Raw genomic sequence first — 20,124 nt, 5'->3', positions numbered from 1 at the left:
CCTATGAAAGTGGAATTCAATTTTGAGTTAATAACAATTGAGCCATTGTGTGTGTCTGGGCTTTGCTTCAGCCTGGTTGGGCATTTTTTTTGGGGTGACACAACCTATTGAAAAGCAGCCTTGAAAGGTCGAATGTTGTTTTGCCCTCTCTACATCCCAAATCCAACTGACAGATTGGAAAATGACATGTCATTCAACAATTGGGGGGGGGGGGGGGGTTTCTGGGTTCGATGGGATTGAATGAGTGGGTGAGGATTGTGGTGGTGTTACTGAGGGTAAGAGTATGTCGACCAATGGTCATTTGATGGTATGGCCTTGCACAACTTCAAGGATAGAGAGAGTGAGGGAGAAAGAGGGAGAGAGTGCTTGCCAGATAGAAGGACACAGAAGGGAGAGAGAGAGAGCACGCGCAGAGACAGGAAGGCCGAAAATTGAAGACGAAGGCCATGCTTGTAAAAAGTGACTGAGATTTGAAGCCCATGCCTGCCTCAACTGATTGAAAAGGTGAGAAGTCGTTTTCAAATCTTTTGTGCTTTAGGGTTAGATTTACAAGCTCTATTTATTTCATGGACCTTCATATTTGAATTATAATTGTGGTCAGCAAGAATTCTAGGGTTTGTGAGGTTTACAGAGTCTATGTTTTGAATTCTCATTACTGTGTTCGAATACAAACTCTTATTCTCTCTAATTTTTTACAGAGCAATCGAACATGCAAAGGTAGTGATTGAAGCTTTAAGAAGTAAAGGTGTTTCAGGATTAGTGTTATAGACTTATGTTGGGCTGGTGAGTTTAATTTCCTACTTCAAAGACCATTGTTTTTTGCTGGGATCCCTCAGTTTGGTTGCAAAAAGTTGATGTTAGTTTTTTGCTAAATCTGTTATCTTGCTCATTGTTTTCTTGAATGTAGTTATTTATTTTTATTTTTTTTGTTTGCTTGATATGGTTAGATGGCTGAGTTGGCAGGTATATTTTTGTTTGCAAAAACATGAATTGTATCGAACCAATTTACTGTTGTACTTTTATGCACAAACATAAGCGAATTCTAATAAAGTACTAAATACCAATGTCATATGCGAAAGTTAAAAACAATCTCAAAAATAAGAACACAAAGGACTTAACATGGTTTAGCGTAAAGCTTACGTCCACGGGTGAAGCACGGGAAAAAATTTCACTAAACAAATGGAGATAACAAAAGAGTGTTTAAACTCTTACAATCCAAATCCCACAAATTACAAACTCTAAACCAAACGAACAAAGAACTCAAAACTAACAGAGAAGATTCTCCCAAATTGTTGTCTAACTCACAAATTAACTCTCACCAAATTACCACACGAAGAGCAACACAAAATAAACAAATCCTAATGTTCTATTTATAGAGCATAGGACTTAGGTTTACATAGGAATCCTAATAGGAAGTGAACCCAAATCCTAATCATGTAGGTAATTAACAAAATCTCTCCACCAAGTAAGGAAACCAACCAAGAAGTCAAAATCCAAACCCAAATAGGACACTAAAACAAAATAGGTAACACATACCTAATTTCGAGACGCAAAACCCAACAATCTCCACTTTGGCGAGAAATTAATGAACTTCTAAAAAATAAACTTCAAATTGGGATACCAAAAGTGATCACCAAATTCTTCAAGAACAGATGTCCACCTAGACTCAGAAAATCCAAAAGTCTTCAAGCTTGAAATTTCCTCCAATGCCTTCTCCAACAAATTCCATTACGGAAACTAACATATGATGCAAATCCAAACAAAAGCTTGAACAAATGAACCAACAGTGTGAATTGCACTCCACCAAAAGAGCTTGAGTACCAAGCTCCACCTCCTTAAATAACCTTTAAAGGAGTCTAGAACAACAATCTTCTGCAATATTTGCCTCAACACTAGTAAAGGACTTATTATGAAGAGTATGCAAACTTTTCTTCACTACAACCGTTTAGCAAGGGATTTGGCCATATACAAGCTCCCCAATTTGAGCCACAATTTCGGTGCAGATTTGACATTACCAACTTCACACAAGACTTCATTAGATAAAGTTAGCATGATTGCTCCAAGTACCCGCTCCATAATGTCTTCATTTTCTTCATCAGTCCACGAATTTGGCAAAGCCTTCACAACCTTTAGCATTTTCAAAAGCCATTGTTGAACTAAAAAAGCATGCATCTTCAATTGCCAAATATCAAAGTCATTCCCATTGTACTTTTCAACATCAACTTTCATCGACGTCTTCATAGTGACTGGCAAGCAAAGCCTAAGCCAAAACTTGGGCTTTAATACCACTTGTTATACTTTTATGCGCAAATGGAAATGAATTCTAACACAGTACCAAATACCGATGTCATAAGCGAAAGCTCATTAAAAACAATCTCAAAAATAAGAACACAAGGGATTTAATGTGGTTCAACATATACGTCCATGGGCGAAGCACGAAGAGGGATTTCACTAAACAAATGAAGAAGATAACAAAATAGTGTTTAAACTCTTATAATCCAAATCCCACAAATTACAAACTCTAAATCAAATGAGTACAGAACCCTAAAACTAACGGAGAAGATTCTCTTAAATTGCTTTCTAACTCACAAATTGACTATCACTGAATTGCCCCACGAATGAGCCATACAAAATAAACCAATCCTAATGTCTTATTTATAGAGCATAGGACTTAGGTTTACATAGGAATCCCATAGGAAGTGAATCCAAATGCTAATCAAATAGGTCGTACCCAGTGCACAAGGCTCCCGCTTTACGCAGGGTCTGGGAGAGGTGAATGTCGGCTAGCCTTACCTCCATTTATGGAGAGGCTGCTCCCAAGTCTCGAACCCGAGACCTACCGCTCATGGGCGAAGACACTTGCCATTGCACAAAATCTCTCCACCAAGCAAGGAAACCAACCAAAATGTCAAAATTCAAACCCAAATAGGACACTAAAACAAAATAGGAAACACATATCTAATTTTGAGACGCAAAACCCAACATTTACAACCTCTCGAGCTCAAACATTTATTTATTTATTTTTCATTTTTGGTAGAGATCAACATCATGAAGATTCTAGAATAGAACCTGCAAATCCAAAATAATGTGCAAACACAAATAAAGAGTTTAAGGTTGAGTAGAACCTGTAAGTTGGGTAGCATTTGTTAAGTGTTGAGTAGGACTTGTAAATTGGGTAGCATTGGTTTAGGGTAGGGTAGGACTTGTAAATTGGGTAGCATTGGTTTAGGGTTGGGTAGAACCTGTAAAGGAGAGAGTTTATCTTATTGATTGATGGCTTACATATATATATATATAACAATTTTAATGAAATATTTCTAGTACTGTTCACTTTTAATTTTAAGGACATTTTCAGTATGAAAAGCCCTTAATGGGCGAAACTCTTTTCTTTATTTAATCTTATGTCATTATATTATTATTATTATTATAGTGAGCTCCACAATGATGTTGACATTTTTGTCTAGTTAAAATACATTATTTTGCATAATGATATTCAACTTATGCTACTTTACATCGTTTCCTAATGTGCTGCCAGCTCTTCTACTCTTCAGGTTCCCATCATGTTGTCGATATTGTGCAGCTCCTCTTCTGTCAAATTGTTCCAGTACTGTTCATCTCTTCCTACTAGCCCTGCTTCTCTTTGTCTATCTTTTTTTACCTTGTAACACATATTTGCTGTTTCTCCTTTGAAATTTTGAGGCTTCCAATATGGCTGATGATTGATTTTTGTCTTACTATAAATATACTTTTCTTCTTCTTCTGCTACTAATATCATATCATACCTAAAATCTTCAAACTCATATAAGGCTAACATTTGTATGGGGAGATAAAGGATAGTCTGAAAGACTCTTCATTAATCTAGCTTTCTCCTTATGCATATGTACATACCAATCTGGAGAAATACTAATAAAACTTATGCAAATTTCTTTCCACTCTTCTAAATAAGATTATGCTACTTTTATAAGCTTTTCAAGAAATGATTCTAATTGAGAAATATGGTTAATGAATATTTTATCAAGATAGTCAAACTCTAATAGTAAGGCTAGGGTAACTTCTACTACATTATGCTTCTTTTGATGCTCAAAATTAAAATGTCATGGTCTAAAATCTCTCATGTTAATCCTGGTCACAGCTATGCTAACCTCTGGTTTACAAATGCAACTCTCTGTACTACCATAAAGAAATGGTGGATACATGCTTCTAATAAAATTCATCCCTGGTTTTGGATCAAAGATGGACTGATACAAAGCACATTGTAATTGTAATTTTTTTCATGGACTGTAATGCTTTGCTCAAGATTTCTTTTTGCATATCTGGTGGCATTATTCTTAATTTTGCTTTTGAAATTTCTTCTAAAAAATATCATCTATTATTAAGTCTAACAATATATTCCTAAGAAATCTTTCTTATCTTTCTTGTTTTTCTTTGTCACTCAGATGCTGATGTTACTCCATTTCAATATCTTATTCTAAGAGCTCAATCTTAATCTCTCTTTCTTCTATGGGCTCATTAGTCTCTTGTTCTATGGGTTCAATAACATTTTTTTCTTTATTCTTATGCTGATTAGTTTCTATGTCTATTTCCAGTTCTCATTTCAGGGTCTTACTTGCCTTTTGCTGAATTCTAAGAGATTGGAGTTCTTGGTTCATTTTGGTGAATTGGTTAAGCAATGACTCATGGTCTTTAGAAATGGCTTGGATGCTGTGTTCAAGAGAATGAATATGATGTTGGCTTTGATGAAAATTAAATTAAACCTATCAAATTCTTGTTCTAAGGCTCTAATTAATTTTCATGACCTAACCTCATGCTCAGCTGTTTAATTTGAACATTCCAAAAGTTATCTAAGAGAACTTGTTGCTTATCAGTGAGTCATGGTACCATTGACCTATACCTCAAAGTTGAATTTCAGATTCCTTCAACTATGGTGCCATTAAATTTAAAGGTGGGTATTGGTGGTGATGCTGGTCTGTTTATCCTATTTTGAAATTGACTGAATAGTGGAGGTCCATGATGCATCATTATGTTATTGAAATGTGCTTTTCTGCCTTGTGATCTTGTGCTATTTGAGGATGATGGTCCACGATATTTCATTCATGTTCAATGAATTAGTCTTGATAAGATAATCAGCTAATGTATTATCACTACCTTTAATATGTTCAAAAATTGGTTTAAAATCATTTTTTGTAATTGAATTAATAAAATTGACCCATCTTCCGGCTGCTTGTTTATTAGTATATATCTTATTATAATGCGAAACTATATTTTGACAATCTATTCTTATTGTAAATAATGTAAAAATAAAGAAAATGCTTCAACTGAGTTAATTATTCCTAGAATTGCTAAATCTGTCGCTAGTAATCTTGAGTCTTAACTACACATCACTAAATTTTCCTGATAAATGTCTACAAACTTGTTCATCAGACTCTAGTGACTCCTTATGCTTTTTCTGATAGTATTCATTCCCATCCTAATGATGATGCATGTGTTTCAACTATCTTATAACTATCATCTAATGGTAATGCTAATGGTTTAAGTTTAGTAATTTCTTCTTTTATTTTTTGAACTAATTTAATATCCTCACTATTAAAATACTTTTGTCTTGTTTTGCTAGTTTTACTATGTAATACTACTATTTTTCTTCCTAAATCAGGTATAAAATTTCTAGCATCGTTTAACAATCCTAAAATGGTTGTAACTGTTTTTTTATCTTCTAATTTATCTGGAAATTCTAAAATTTTCTTGGCTATATGATCTTGTAATTGTATTGTACCTCACTTATTATATATTCCTAAAAATTCCATATCTTGCTTTTCTAATGTTATTTTATTTTTCCTAATCACAATTCCATTATTGATAAATTCTTGTAAAACTACCTCTAAGTGTTTCATATGTTCATTTCTATTTTTACTATGCACTAAAATATCATCTACATAAACACTACAAAAATTATCATATTTCTTAAAAATTTGATACATCTTTCTTTGAAAAATCGATGGAGCATTTTAAAGTCCAAATGGCATAACAAGCCAATCAAAATGTGCATCTGGACAAGTAAAAGCTATCCACTCAATTGATTCTTCTACTAATCTTATTTGCCAAAATCCTAATTTGCAATTAGATTTACCAAAATATTTAATCTCTTGTATTTTATTTGTAAACTCATTATTTGGTAACTTATAACTATCTTCATATGTATTATCATTTTATCTCTTATAATTATAAACTATTCTGGCCTTACCTCTCTTTAGCTTTGAATGTTTTCTCACTATGAATGCTAATGATCTATGTCTAGACTTAAAGGGTTTAATTACTTTTAAATTTAACAACTCTTTTATTTGTTGCTCAAACTCTTGCTTTATAATAACCTACAAGACATATCAGCTATCTTAATAGTTAAATTTGTATTAATAATATCTAATTTTGCTAAGATTTTATTTTTACTCCAATATAACTATGGGTCTTCTCCTATGATTTTTGTTTGTTTTGTTAATTGCAACAATTCTTCTAAGCTTTTTGGTCTATTCAATTGTAATATTTCTATACAATTTCCTTCTTCTAAGACTGGATAATCATGTTCAAATATTTCTTCATCAAATTCTTCTATATTATTATGCTTATCATTTTCTTTTGAGTTTTCTGAATAATAATTATCTTGACTACAACTAGACATACAACCTTGCACATGGAACTCGACATGTTTCAGCATGACGGCCACTCACAATGCATGTATAAGGCTTTAAAGGCTGAACTCAGATGTACCTTGGTTAATATCTAATTATTTTTATGTCAAACATTCAACTATAACAAAGTACTCGAACAAAGTATGATCGTCAGTTTAACACATTAATAATATAACTACAATAGTGTTTCCCTATTTTGGACTGGAAGTCTAATTAAACAAACACACTAAAGAAAGAAAGAAAACTTACTTAAGACTTGGAGATTGCTTGAATTTGTACACTTGAACTTTTATTAATATATAAAATGTCTACAAAGAGAAGTGTTTACAAAGGATGCTAGGAAGGCTTTAGATGCTTGATTGTTTGCAGATTGAAGTATGGTATGGTGTAGGGGTGTCCTCTGCATGATAGGAAAAGTTCCCTTATATACAAATCAATTTCCTAAATGAAAAAACAACTTTTCAAAAAGCAAACAACTATTTACAACTTTTTTAAATAGTAACTTTGCACTGTTTTTGAAAAATGTCGGTGACATTGTATTTAAATGTGTCGGTTTATTTATTTTTGATTGAATTGTCCTTTCCTTCTTTTGGTTGTATTTTCTTTGTCCTCTTGTGTATTATTTTGATGATGAAGAGCACGTGAACTCTGCTGAATGCTGGGCTACTTTTGTCTAAATGTTTGAAGGGTATGATTGGGATTTTCAAAAAAAATTGTACTAAAGATTAAACATAAAGTTTTTAGGGACCTTTCATTAGTTTTCCATATATATAATGCATTCTTACTGATTTATAGTTTGTCGGGATAGTTTGTATTGGTAGGCCATATAATAACATTTTGGCGAGATTGATAGTTTGTATGGATGTCATTTTTTGTTAGTAATGTATTGTGTTTTTGAAAATATGAATAAATTTCGACAAGGGTTGTATTTAATTGCGATTTTGAATTAAATTATTATTTTTATATAAATTTAGAGGTATTCAATCATAATGGTTATAGGCCATATAATAACAAGGTTATTGAAATTTAGGTGTATACAATTAGAATTTTGAAGAAGTCTATATGGGGATCTTCATGGTAAATGCAAATTTGACATGCAAAAGTCATATTTACATCCTATTTTACATTCTGGCACATGTAAGTGAAAGTTCTACTCTGCTGGGAAAGTTGACATCCAATTTAATTTTCTTTCTTTCATTAGTGGGTACTCATCCCCAAAAGATGTAAAAACGAATGTAAGTTTAGATTTTTATTTACATCTTCGGGTGAAATATAAGTTTAGATTTTTATTTTTGCAAGTCTTCTTTGATGCGTCCCTCCGATTCTGAAAGTGAGAAATTGGTTAAACTAAGATCTACATTTTTAGATTAATCTAATTGAAAATGCATTACGAAATCAGAAGCTGCAGCAACATGCGGGCATTTTTCTAGAATCATCAATAAGAAAACCCAGAATAACATTCTTTTGATGGACTCTAATCTCTTTCTCACCAAATATATACTTACCCCAGAAACAAATACAACGACACAAAAATACAAATTGTCGCATATACATTAATTTAGAATTACAACAGAAACTAGTTAGCATACAAATTAGGAGTGACCTATTAGTGTGTCATGGCTGAATTTGTATAGTTCGACTTCATGGATAATATTTTAAGGCAACGATTGATTCGTGATTTTTCTCATCAAGTAGAAATCCACGAGTTCTCCGTCCAAGGGTTTGAACCGGTACCTATGTGGAATTGAATAATAAAAATAAAAAAATCGTAACTGCCGCTGTGTCCGCCATGAAGGGCACTGCCGTCATTTCAAGTTAGAACGAAGACCTTGCTATTTATACTACGCCTCTCCATGGTTTTTTTTTAGACCGATTCCGGTTTTGATGCTCCTGGGACTTTAGGAATTAGGAGAGACGTAGTTGAAACTTCTTGTAATTGTCAACTTTAGAGTTCTAGTTGGATTTGGTTGCTAATTTTTCTGGGAAGAGTGATAATATCATCAATTTTAATTTGAGTCCTCTCACCATTCTATCGGACCATCAATAATTATCTTGTTTTTTTTTTTTTTTTGGGTCAAGGGTAAATTCATTACCAACACGACAACTATACATAATAGGAGGCTCAATTATATGTCAAGCACAAAGTAAGAAATGAGCCCCCCAAGCAAAACAAAGCCCAAAACAGACAATTGGGCCTAGACAAAAAACAAAACAAGTCGAAGTAGCCTGCACCACAACCGCCGTCAACCGAAATCCGTCACTATGCACCACCATCCGTAGCCAATCGACGCCTAGAAGTGGTGGAAACAAAAGCTCCAACCGTCCTCCATCAAACACCAAATGGATCTGAGTCACAGATTGTGGTCTGAGCCACAGATTGAATGAAACCAAGGGAAAGAGATCGCACTAGTAACAATGCCAATAAAGGCATATCCATAGAAGGTGATGGTGTGTCCACCGAAGCCAAAGTTGTACACACCTTCCGAGAAGTTTGCAACAAGTAGCGTAAAGAACAATGGACTGCAAATCCAAAATCGTGTGAGATCAAGAAAGAAGAAAAATAGGGAGGTGGACGGGAAACAAAGATTGGATGAAGAAGGTATCGGAGCTTGGATCAAAGAATGGGGTGGATTGGGTCAAAACATCGGGGACAAAACGCAGGCCAACAAGGCATAGAAAATAAAAGGAAAAAAAAGAGAAACAAGAGACGGCCACCGACCCTATACTCAACTAGAGCCAATGACAAAAGAGGAAGGAAGATGTTAACTGCAAACTCTCACAAGGAAAGAAGGAACTTTCACGAAGAGAGAGAAGGAAATCTCACGAAGGGGAGAGAAACTTCTATTTCTATAGTTGATATCATTGTTTCTAGCAATTCACACATGTTATAATTGTGTGAGATAAAAATGAGGAAGAATTTAATTTTTTTTAACAAACTATATTATGTACACTAAGGGGTAGGGGAGCCAGCTCAGCCTCATAGTGGGCTAGCAATAATGTGGTTTAAATTTGCATTTGGCGAGAATCGAATATAAGACCTCTCACTTACAAGCAATGTTTAAAATATTGGTATCGGTGCAAATATCCATATGAAAATTTGTGCAAATATCGACAGATATATATCGAATATCGGTATCGATATAGGTTGCTTTCGATGAAAATTTAAAATGAAACTTTAAGGAATGTCAAACATTAGTTTGGACGAAATATAAAAGTTTCTCCAATATTTAATGTTGAGAAAATTACAAGAAAAATGTAATATTGTTTTAAAAAGCACGTAGATAATGAGGCTGATGTGCTGGTATCTCCCTCTCTTTAAGGAGATTCAAGCCTACTGCAGTTTATGGGAAAATGCTAATAATTATATATTTATATTGATGCACAAAATCAGTGAGGACTTTGGTACAACAAAAAGTGTTAAGTTTGTGACCTTTGCTAGATTGCTCCGGTCACTAGTGTGGATAAGTATGTAAATGGATAGAGACAGGGAAGCAAACACAAGAGGTACGTGGTTCACCCAGATTGGTTACGTCCACGGAGTAGAGGAGTTCTCATTAATTGTGAAGGGTTTACACAAGTACATACGTTCAAGCTCTCATTTAGTGAGTACTAGTGAATGATTTAGAACAAATGACATTAGGAAATATTGTGAGAGAATGATCTTTATTTATAGAAGAGAGTTTCTAGTTTCATTCTGACATTGATACATGTCGTGTTGTGATTGGCTTCTGATGTTGACATGTGTCGCGCTATGATTGGTTTCTGATGTCGACACGTGTTGCGCTGTGATTGGCCTCCTGGTTGGAGGGAAACTCTTCTGGGTCCTTGACGGTATAACGTTGACCGATGCTCAGTAGTTTCGGGATTGGTCAAGTATGGTACAAACAGTGCTTCCCTAAGTTCCCGAGTGAGGAAAGCTCCTCGGTTGGGGACTTGCAAGATCCAAGCCATTGAGTAATCACGAAACTTCTAAGTACCTGTCTCATATGTAGATGTGGCATCTTCTCTGGAAGTACTTTTCCTCCATCCAGGGGTGGTATCTTTAATCAATGAAGATGCACAAGGTAATGTATCAATTTCACTTGAAGCTTACTTGTAGTTTTGGGCTTGGTCAAGTGCGATACAAACCCTATAGTAGGAGTCCCCCAAGTTGCCGAGCTAGGAGATTTGCCGAAAGAGGTAACAGACAAGGTAAGCAATCAGACTTCCAAGCAAGCAACCTAGATCGGAGTTCAACTTCAGCTTCCGGTTGATTGTTCTCTTTCTCATTGTGTCGTAAACAGCAACCAGGATAAGGAGAATCAAATGGTGATACGAGATACTTTTGCTTTTGAAGAAGTAACTTTCCACAGGCTTATTCTTGAACTGGGCTGGAGGGTTTTCTGGTTTCCTCTAGAGTATAAGGCCGACTCAAGAATTTGAGGGTCAAAACAAGTCCATCAAATCTAGAGTACGTTCGACCTTAATGATATGGGATACTTTTGCTGTCGACAAAGTAGTGGGTGTGGTATAACGAGGCTTTGCTCTTTGGCGATGGTGTCAGCAAAAAGTTGTTGAAGCTTCTCGAGTTCGTCGGATAGGGCAACGATGCTGGGTTTGGATTTGATTTAGACTCATCTGTTTGGGTTGTGTGGTTCTGCAGGAAGGGCATCGTGCTGTAGTGATCTGTTCCAGCTCATCATTGATCCTTCTGCTTCAATCTCTTACAGCATTTGTCCTCGATGCAGGAGTGGAATGCAACCTTTGCATTTAAATGGTCCTTCAAAGCACTACTTCTTAGCAACTCATCCATGTGTGGCAGCTTCAGTGTAAAGCGTCAATACCGTATCAACTGTTCTGAGTTATTTGCCGAAAGACTTCGTGACCTTGACAACAGTTGAAGATGATTACTCGAGAGCAATGTTAGGCAAACAACCATGCAAAGATTCTGGGCAATCAGTTCCAGATCGGAAGTTCGATTTCAGGTTCTGACTAATTGTGTTTTTTCTCCTTGTCCTACAGGTAAGAGCAAGGGCAAAGGAAAAGACAGGGAAAAAGCATGATATGGTATACTCTTGCTTTTAACCCTGATGATATGTGATACTCTTGCTCTGGTGTGGCTGGTTTGCATAAGTATTGTTGAGGGGGAAGAAAGCTGGGTATTTCGAAAGGCTTCGTTGGGAGTGCCTTATCAGATATGAGGAAGGGTTGAGCATTTTTGCAGGTTTGCCTGTCCGTGGAGGATGAAGGTCGACATATATATGAGTCTCCCTAACAACAAGTAGTAATGCTATTCCTTTACCCTTCTTGGTCATAGCAATGTAGTGGAAGCTGCAAGCTTCATGTGTTTTAACTTTGTTTGAGCACTTTGAAAAAATGGTCTGTGGTATCTGGAAAGCTGATGTTGCGTGTGAAGATTGCAGACAAGCTATATCTAAGAAAATCTGGCTTTCGAAGTTCGGACAGCAGTGCCTCTTCGATTTTTGGACAAGCAATCCTGTCGGAGATCTAGCTCTCGAGATTCGGAGAACGGTGCCTCTTTGATTTTTGAGAAAGCAATCCTGTTGGGAGTCTGGGTCTTGAGATTCAGATAGCGGTGTCTCTTCGATTTTTAAGAAAGTAATCTTGTTGGGAGTCCGGCTCTCGAGGTTCGGAGGGCGGTGCCTCTTCGATTTTTAAGCAAGTAATCTTATTGGGAGTCTAGCTCTAGAGAATCGGAGAGCGGTGCCTCTTCGATTTTTGAGCAAGCAATCTTGTTGGGAGTGTTTTCTCGAATGTGAGTAAAGGTTGGGTATTTTTGTCAATCTGCCTTGCCACAGAGCATAGAGGTTGACACACATAGGGACTTTCCAGTTATCAAGCAGTGGTGTTGTTCCTTTACCATTGTGGGTAATAGTAGGGTAGCTGGACCTTCAAAATTTATGTGTTTAAACTTTGTCAGAGATCTTTGGCAAAGTTATCTGTGGTACCCGATGAGCTGATGTTGCGTGTGGAAAGTGGTGCCTCTTCGAAATCCGGAGAGTGGTGCTGTTCCTTTACCTTTGTGGGTAATAGTAGGGTAGCTGGACCTTCAAATTTTTTGTGTCTAAACTTTGTCAAAGATCTTTGGAAAAGTTATATGTGGTACCTGAGGAGCTGATGTTGCGTGTGGAAAGTGGTGCCTTTTCGAAATTCGGAGAGTGGTGCCTTTTCGATTTTTGAACCAATGGCCGTGTTGCCCTTTCTTTTATAAGGGCACCAATTGTGTGCAAGAAGTACATTCAAAGAGTTATTGCTTGTAGGAATTTTCCCCTTATTTTTGTACTTCAGAGATTTATTGGACCTCATTTCTCCTTCATCATTTTTGAAAATTTCTGGCCCATCCGACCGTCGTTTTGACTTGAATTTTGGTGAAGAGGCAGCTATGTCTCCTCAAGACAACATATGGTGTCCATCCTTCTTCTCCCCTACTGGTCCTCTTACCGTTAGAGACTCTGTAATGAAGAATGATATGACCGCTGCGGTGGTGGCCAGGAACTTTCTCACTCCCAAAGATAACAGACTACTTTCTAAACGGTCTGATGAGTTGGCAGTTAAGGATTCCCTGGCTTTCAGTGTTCAGTGTGCAGGTTCTGTGTCTAATATAGCTCAACGCCTATTTGCTCGAACCCGCCAAGTTGAATCATTGGCAGCTGAAGTGATAAGTCTCAAACAGAAGATTAGAGGGCTTAAGCATAAGAATAAACAGTTGCATAGGCTCGCACATGACTATGCTACAAACATGAAGAGGAAGCTTGACCAGATGCAAGAATCTGATGGTCAGATTTTACTTGATCATCAGAGGTTTGTGGGTTTGTTCCAAAGGCATTTATTACCTTCATCTTCTGGGGCTGTACCGCGTAATGAAGCTCCAAATGATCAACCTCCAATGCCTCCTCCTTCTGGGGTTCTGTCCAGTACTGAGGCTCCGAATGATCACCCTCCGGTGCCTTCTCTTTCTGGGGCTCTACCGACTGTTGAGACTTCTCCTAAGCAACCTTTGTGAAGGCTCCCTCTTGTTTGTTTATTTTGACTCATGTATATGTACATATTTGTAACTTATCGGAGATATCAATAAATAAGCTTTGGTTCATTTCAACGTATTGTGTTAAATACACCAAAGCCTTCTTCACTAAGTTATTTGAATTTTTTCTTTTGTTGAAGCTTGTATGTTGAAGCTTTGTGAGTGAAGCATGTAGGTTGAGGTAGTGTTCCCTTAATTTCATAAGTGAGGAAAACTTATCGGTTGGAGACTTGAAAAATCCAAGTTACTGAGTGGTTGTGGGACTTCCAAGTATGAAGGTGCAGTAACATATGGTCGGAGTCCTCTAAGTCTCCGGTTGAGGGAGTTGACGAAGGAGGTGTCTTGCTAGTAGCCAAGCTTCTAAAGTAACAAAACTTCACCATTTTCCTTTCTAAGTGGTAGCCCAAAACTCCTCCTTCATATATATTTGTTATGAAAGTTGTTAGGGCCAAAGAAGAGGAGGCCTAGGCAAATATTTTTTTCGAAATTTTTTTTCTTTTCGATTTTTCGAATTTCTGAATTTCCGAATTTTCAAATTTCTGAATTTCCGAATTTTCAAATTTCTGAATTTCTGAATTTTTGAATTTTCGAAAATATATATATATATATATATATATTTTTTTTTTTTAAGCTTTGTCGGTGAAGCTTTGGTGTTGAAGCTTTGTAGGTGAAGCTTTGAGGTTGAAGCTTTGTTGGGTACTATGAATTGATTTTGCTTCACACTATCTTGATCAAGAGTGTGTGAAGCTTTTGTAGGTGAAGCTTTTGTGTTGAAGCTTTGTGGGTCAAGCTTTTGTGGGTCAAGCTTTTGTGGGTGAAACTTTTGTAGGTGAAGCTTTTGTAGGTGAAGCTTTTGTGGGTCAAGTTTTTGTGGGTGAAGCTTTTGTGGGTCAAGCTTTTGTGGGTCAAGCTTTTGTGGGCGAAGCTTTGGTGTTGAAGCTTTTGTAGGTGAAGCTTTGGAGTTGAAGCTTTGTAGGTGAAGCTTTGGAGTTGAAGCTTTTGTTGGGTACCATGAATTGATTTTGCTTCACACTATCTTGATCAAGATAGTGTGAAGCTTTTGAGAATTTGTAGTTGTCCACCATTGATGAAGCTTTTGTTGGTGAAGCTTTTGTGGTGAAGCTTTGTTGGGTACCATGAATTGATTTTGCTTCACACTATCTTGATCAAGATAGTGTGAAGCTTTTGAGAATTTGTGGTTGTCGTCCATTGATGAAGCTTTGTTGAATTTCCCAATTTCCTTTTTTTTTTGGGGAAAATTAGAAATTTGAAAATGTGGGAGAGGCAACATATACAAATTTTGCTTCCACACTGTTGAGCAAGAAATTGTGATGCAAGCCACACCATGTAGTAGTTGAAGGTTTGGATGAACCATATAAATTGAATTTGCTTCGAACGGTCTTGATCAAGAGTGTGTGAAGCTTTCTACGAGTTGTAGTTGCCCTTCATTGATGAAGCTTTTGTTGGCACCATAAATTGGTTTTGCTTCACACTGTCTTGATCAAGAGTGTGTAAAGCTTTTGAGAATTGTGGTTAAACTCCTTTGATGAAGCTCTTGTTGGCACCATAAATTGGTTTTGCTTCACATTGTCTTGATCAAGAGTGTGTGGAGCTTTTGAGAATTGTGGTTGAACTCCTTTGATGAAGCTCTTGTTGGCACCATAAATTGGTTTTGCTTCACACTGTCTTGATCAAGAGTGTGTGAAGATTTTAAGAATTATGGTTTCCCTCCATTGATGAAGCTCTTGTTGGCACCATAAATTGGTTTTACTTCACACTGTCTTGATCAAGAGTGTGAAGCTTTTGAGAATTGTGGTTGTCCTCCATTGATGAAGCTCTTGTTGGCACTATAAATTGGTTTTGCTTCACACTGTCTTGATCAAGAGTGTGTGAAGCTTTCTACGAGTTGTAGTGTTTGCATTGTTACAAAGGAGAAATGTTTAAAGCAAATGCAAGAGGGTTGAATAACTTGATCTTCGTATGCCATGCATTGAAGTTGTTGTTGGCTTGCAATAAGACTTTGTTGGTAACTATAACTCTTGTTGGGCATAAGTGCTCCCCTAGTTGAGTTGTAAAACTTGAGGGTTTTTGATTATTTGTGAATGCTAGGAGTTCACATGTACAAGTTGTACCACTCATTTTCTGGTTGGTGGAATGAATGGTGAGTTGCTTTCATCACTTGGTTGGTGGTACGAAGGTGAGTTCCTTCATCACCTTTTATCACATTTCATCACCTGATTGGTGGCACGAAGATGAGTTCCTTCTTCATCTGGTTGGCGGCATGAGGTGGCAAGTTGCCAAATGATATTAGAGTACGGGTTGTACATTTCATGACCTGGTTGGTGGCATGAATGAGAGTACGGGTTGTACATTTCATCACTTGGTTGGTGGCATGAAAATGAGTTCTTTCTTCACCTGGTTGGTGGTATGAGTGGCAAGTTGCCAAATGATATTAGAGTACAGGTTATACATTTCATCACTTGGTTGGTGGCATGAATAAGAGTACGGGTTGTACATTTCATCACCTGGTTGGTGGCATGAAGATGAGTTCATTCTTCACATTTCATCACCTGGTTGGTGAGAATAAGGGCAAGGTGTTGAGGCATATTGTAGCAAGTGTCGAAGACACAAAGTATGTTGAACCCTTTCGAAGCATAGTTAGCTTATGTATGGATTTGTTGGAATGTATGATGTTTATGTATGAATGTGTTGGAATGTATGATGCTTATGTTGATTGATATGAGTGATGCTTATGAATGTTTTGCCATGCATGAAGGGATCCATGCTTTTGATATGTGAACCATGTTGGTTGTAACACTTAGTATCACATATGTTGTGTCAAAGTATGCATGTTGAAGCTCTGAGTTGGAGTTTAAGGGTAGGTCAGCGTAGACCAAGTGTTCCAGTGCTAGGAACGCAAAAGACTCATAAGAAGTTGTTTGAATTCCCTCTTCTTTAAATATTTTCCAAATGGCTTGTGTGACAAAAGATCTCAATCGGTTGAGAGTCAAAACATTTGTAATGTGTATGCCTTCTTATAATAGCATTTCCTTCAGTACCTAGTCCTCCACTTTGAAAGAGTGAGGCTTGGCCCCACAGTCATAATAGTCGACGGTACGTTCACCCCTGGTTGTCTTGATACGAACTTTTATCCTTCTTGTTGTAATGGGCTTGCTGAGAGTAAAAATCCTTCTTCTTACCAAGAGACAGATACGTTTGGTAACTTAGCGAGTAGATAAATGAGGCAGGAGATGATGCAATGGGTGTCCAATATTTCCTCACTTGGTAGAACTTGACTTCCACTTCCCACTTGTTGATAGGGGTTAACCATATGGGGGTTCCTTTGGTATGTCCTTGCTTCGACGAAAGCGTGGTTGTAAACCTAAGCCATTACCTCAGAGTAAGTCTTCCAAGTGTTGGCATTGATCATGTACTTGAAGAAACAATCATGTAGGCCTGCCGTGAAGGCCTTGAGGGCGATCTTGTCATTTGCCTCAGCACAGCGAGAATACTCATGGCTGAAGCTACCGGCATACTCTCGTAGTGACTTATCCAGCTTCTAACGAATAGTGTACAAGTCATCTGCAGAATGCAAGTGATCGATCTGGAAGATGTGTTGAGAGACAAACAGTTTTCTTAGTTCCTTAAATGAGTCTACTGTCTCAGGTGAAAGACGGTAATAACAGTTTAGAGCTCCACCAGAGAGGGTGGAGGGGAAGAGAAGACATCGCTCTTCATCGGTGTGCATCTGATATGCCATAGTGGACTCAAAGAGGTTAAGGTGTTCAATTAGGTCCTCCTTTCCAGTATAGAGTTGTAAACCAAGCTTTTGTTTTGTCTTTGCTTGAAGGGGTGTCGAGGATCCTTCTTATGAGAGGGTCAGGCCTGTGTTGGTTCCAGTCAGGTATCTTGGCTTAACGTTGAGCCTTCAACTTGTTTACTTCCTCAACGAGCTGTAGGACAAAGGGGTCCTGAGTGGAGTCATGTACCATTGGAATTTTCTTTCGTAAGTCTCCATCGCCTTTTGGAAGTAGGAAAGTTTGAGCAAGGGTGTGTGATTTTTCCTTGGACTCGCCGTACTGACTTCTAGGGCGAGTCTGTCAGAATACCTCAGAGTCCTCTGTACCTTCATGTTCCTCTGGGACCTTTCATTCCTTCTCTAAATTGGCACCTGGCCTGGGTCGTGGGAGGGGATCGAGTCTTTCAGAAACCCTTGGGTCATTGATCTTTGAGCATATGTGGAGGGGATTCTCTTGACGTTGCTTTAGGAAGTCTTGGCAGTCACGATAAACGATTTTTTATCCTTCCAACCTTTCTGCAAGAAGGAGTCTTCCTCCACTTCTTCTGTTTCGGGTTGAAGCATCTGGGTTGAGAGAAGTCTGATGTTGATCAATGTTTTGATGATTAGCTCGCTCTTCATCAGGGATACCCATGTTGAAGGGAGGTGACCCTCGTGTTGGGGGGCACCCAGATAATGGTTGATGTCCACAAGGGCAACGAGCTCGCGTGTTTGAGTACGCCTAGTTTCGTGGAGCGTCTCAAAAAGGTTCTTATACTGCTTCTGGAGGACCTCATTCTTCATTGCCATCTTGTTGTTTTGAGCTTCTAGCTCATCGATTTAGCTTGAAGAACAACCCTTTTTCCTTCTTTGTTTCGTTGCTTCGCACTAGGTGCAAGAAGGGTGTCATTTTGTGTGATGTGGCTTCCTTCACTCCCCATGTTGGAGAGGGATGCCTGGACAAAAGAGAGTGTACGAATGGTGGAAACCAGTTTGGCAAAGCTGAATAGAGTGGGAATAAGTGTCGTTCCCACAGACGACGCCAAATGTTGATGCACAAAATCAGTGAGGATTTTGGTACAACAGAAAGTGTTAAGTTTGTGACCTTCGCTAGATTGCTTCGGTCACTAGTGTGGATAAGTAATGGATAGAGACAGGAAAGCAAACACAAGATGTACGTGGTTCACCCAGATTGGCTACATCCACGGAGTAGAGGAGTTCTCATTAATTGTGAAGGGTTTACACAAGTATATAGGTTCAAGCTCTCCTTTAGTGAGTACTAGTGAATGATTTAGTACAAATGACATTAGGAAATATTGTGAGACAATGATCTCTATTTATAGAAGAGATTTTCTAGTTTCATTCTGACATTGACACGTGTCGTGTTGTGATTGGCTTCTGATGTTGACATGTGTCGTGCTATGATTGGCTTCTGATGTCGACACGTGTCACGCTGTGATTGGCCTTCTGGTTGGAGGGAAACTCTTCTGGGTCCTTGATGGTATAACGTTGATCAGTGCTCAGTAGTTTCGGGATTGGTCAAGTATGGTACAAACAATTTATTATCACCCTTAGTGAATAGGATAATAAACACAAATTAACAAAGAAAAAAGGTTACAAAAGTTACTAAAGATGAAAAGCTAAAGACTACATCCTAGTTTCCCACTAACCATAAATAATGACAAATAAACTTACTTTCCTACTAACAACAAAATAATGACAATGAAAATTAATTTAATTTATTGAATATTAAAAATGAGCCAACATTCCCCCACTCATTTTTAATATTGGTTATGAAGAAAAGAAGGAAAATAATACTGGCCAAAGACAGATCATTATGCATTATTAAGGTGTGACTCTGCATTGAACCTCCATTTGTGAAACAATAATTCCTACTCCAGAGTTAATAATGGTCTCAGACTTAAACTACAACTACTTAAGGGAAAATAACAATTATTGCTCACACATAATAATCCAGGTTTTAATTTGAGCTTTAATAGCTTGCTTGTTACAACCTTGTGCTAATCCCAGGTTTTATGAGTGTATTTGAGAACAAGCCCCATTCTCATAGAAAACAACCTCACTCTCGCACTTATATCGGTAAAATCTATCAAGGATGCTCCTGTAATTATAACATCCCACTCAAAACGAGCTACAAATTTTATTAAGAGTTTAAATAAACTCCACCTCCAAAAAACATTACAGGATAAATGCACTTACCCTATACGGATGAGTAAAAATAATAGTGCATCTCTTACGGCCATCATATGATTCGTTTTCCCATTGAACCCAATTCTTAGGATCTCTAATTACCAGGTTGGGTGTCCTCACACATGGCTCATGATTTTAAGGGTTTGGGATCCCCTCGATGTAAGTTGAATATCAGAGTGCACAACGAACAAGACTACAAAATAATATGAATATTATTAAACAAACGAGAATGCCGGAATGGCTACAAAACCTTAAGAGGCTACATTGTGACTAACTTGATAGTCTACGAGCTACAAAACATCATATATATAGAGAACTATGTTGGAAATGTGCCCTAAAACCAATCATATGATGATACTTTACGAACATTTCACATGTTAAACTAATCTAGTTTAATATCAAGGGCAAAGATTATTGTTTGAGCCGTCTCATAT

General features: G+C 37.3%; 2 long non-coding RNA genes across 2 annotated transcripts; one reads left to right on the top strand and one right to left on the bottom strand.

The window, feature by feature from the left end:
• The first annotated feature begins 201 nt into the window (after positions 1-201).
• Positions 202-3,769, top strand: LOC126595191 (uncharacterized). The gene is made up of 3 exons (XR_007613523.1): positions 202-504; positions 699-783; positions 3,552-3,769. It is a non-coding gene; the product is annotated as an uncharacterized LOC126595191 (long non-coding RNA).
• LOC126595192 (uncharacterized) lies at positions 1,150-7,065 on the bottom strand. The gene is made up of 2 exons (XR_007613524.1): positions 6,930-7,065; positions 1,150-3,782 (listed from the first exon to the last, which is right to left on the bottom strand). It is a non-coding gene; the product is annotated as an uncharacterized LOC126595192 (long non-coding RNA).
• Between the last annotated feature and the right edge of the window lie 13,059 nt (positions 7,066-20,124).

This window comes from Malus sylvestris, chromosome 13, assembly GCF_916048215.2.
Source record: "Malus sylvestris chromosome 13, drMalSylv7.2, whole genome shotgun sequence".
NCBI lineage: Eukaryota > Viridiplantae > Streptophyta > Magnoliopsida > Rosales > Rosaceae > Malus > Malus sylvestris.
The sequence above is the reverse complement of the archived record's forward strand: the minus strand, read 5'-3'. Positions and strand labels throughout refer to the sequence as shown.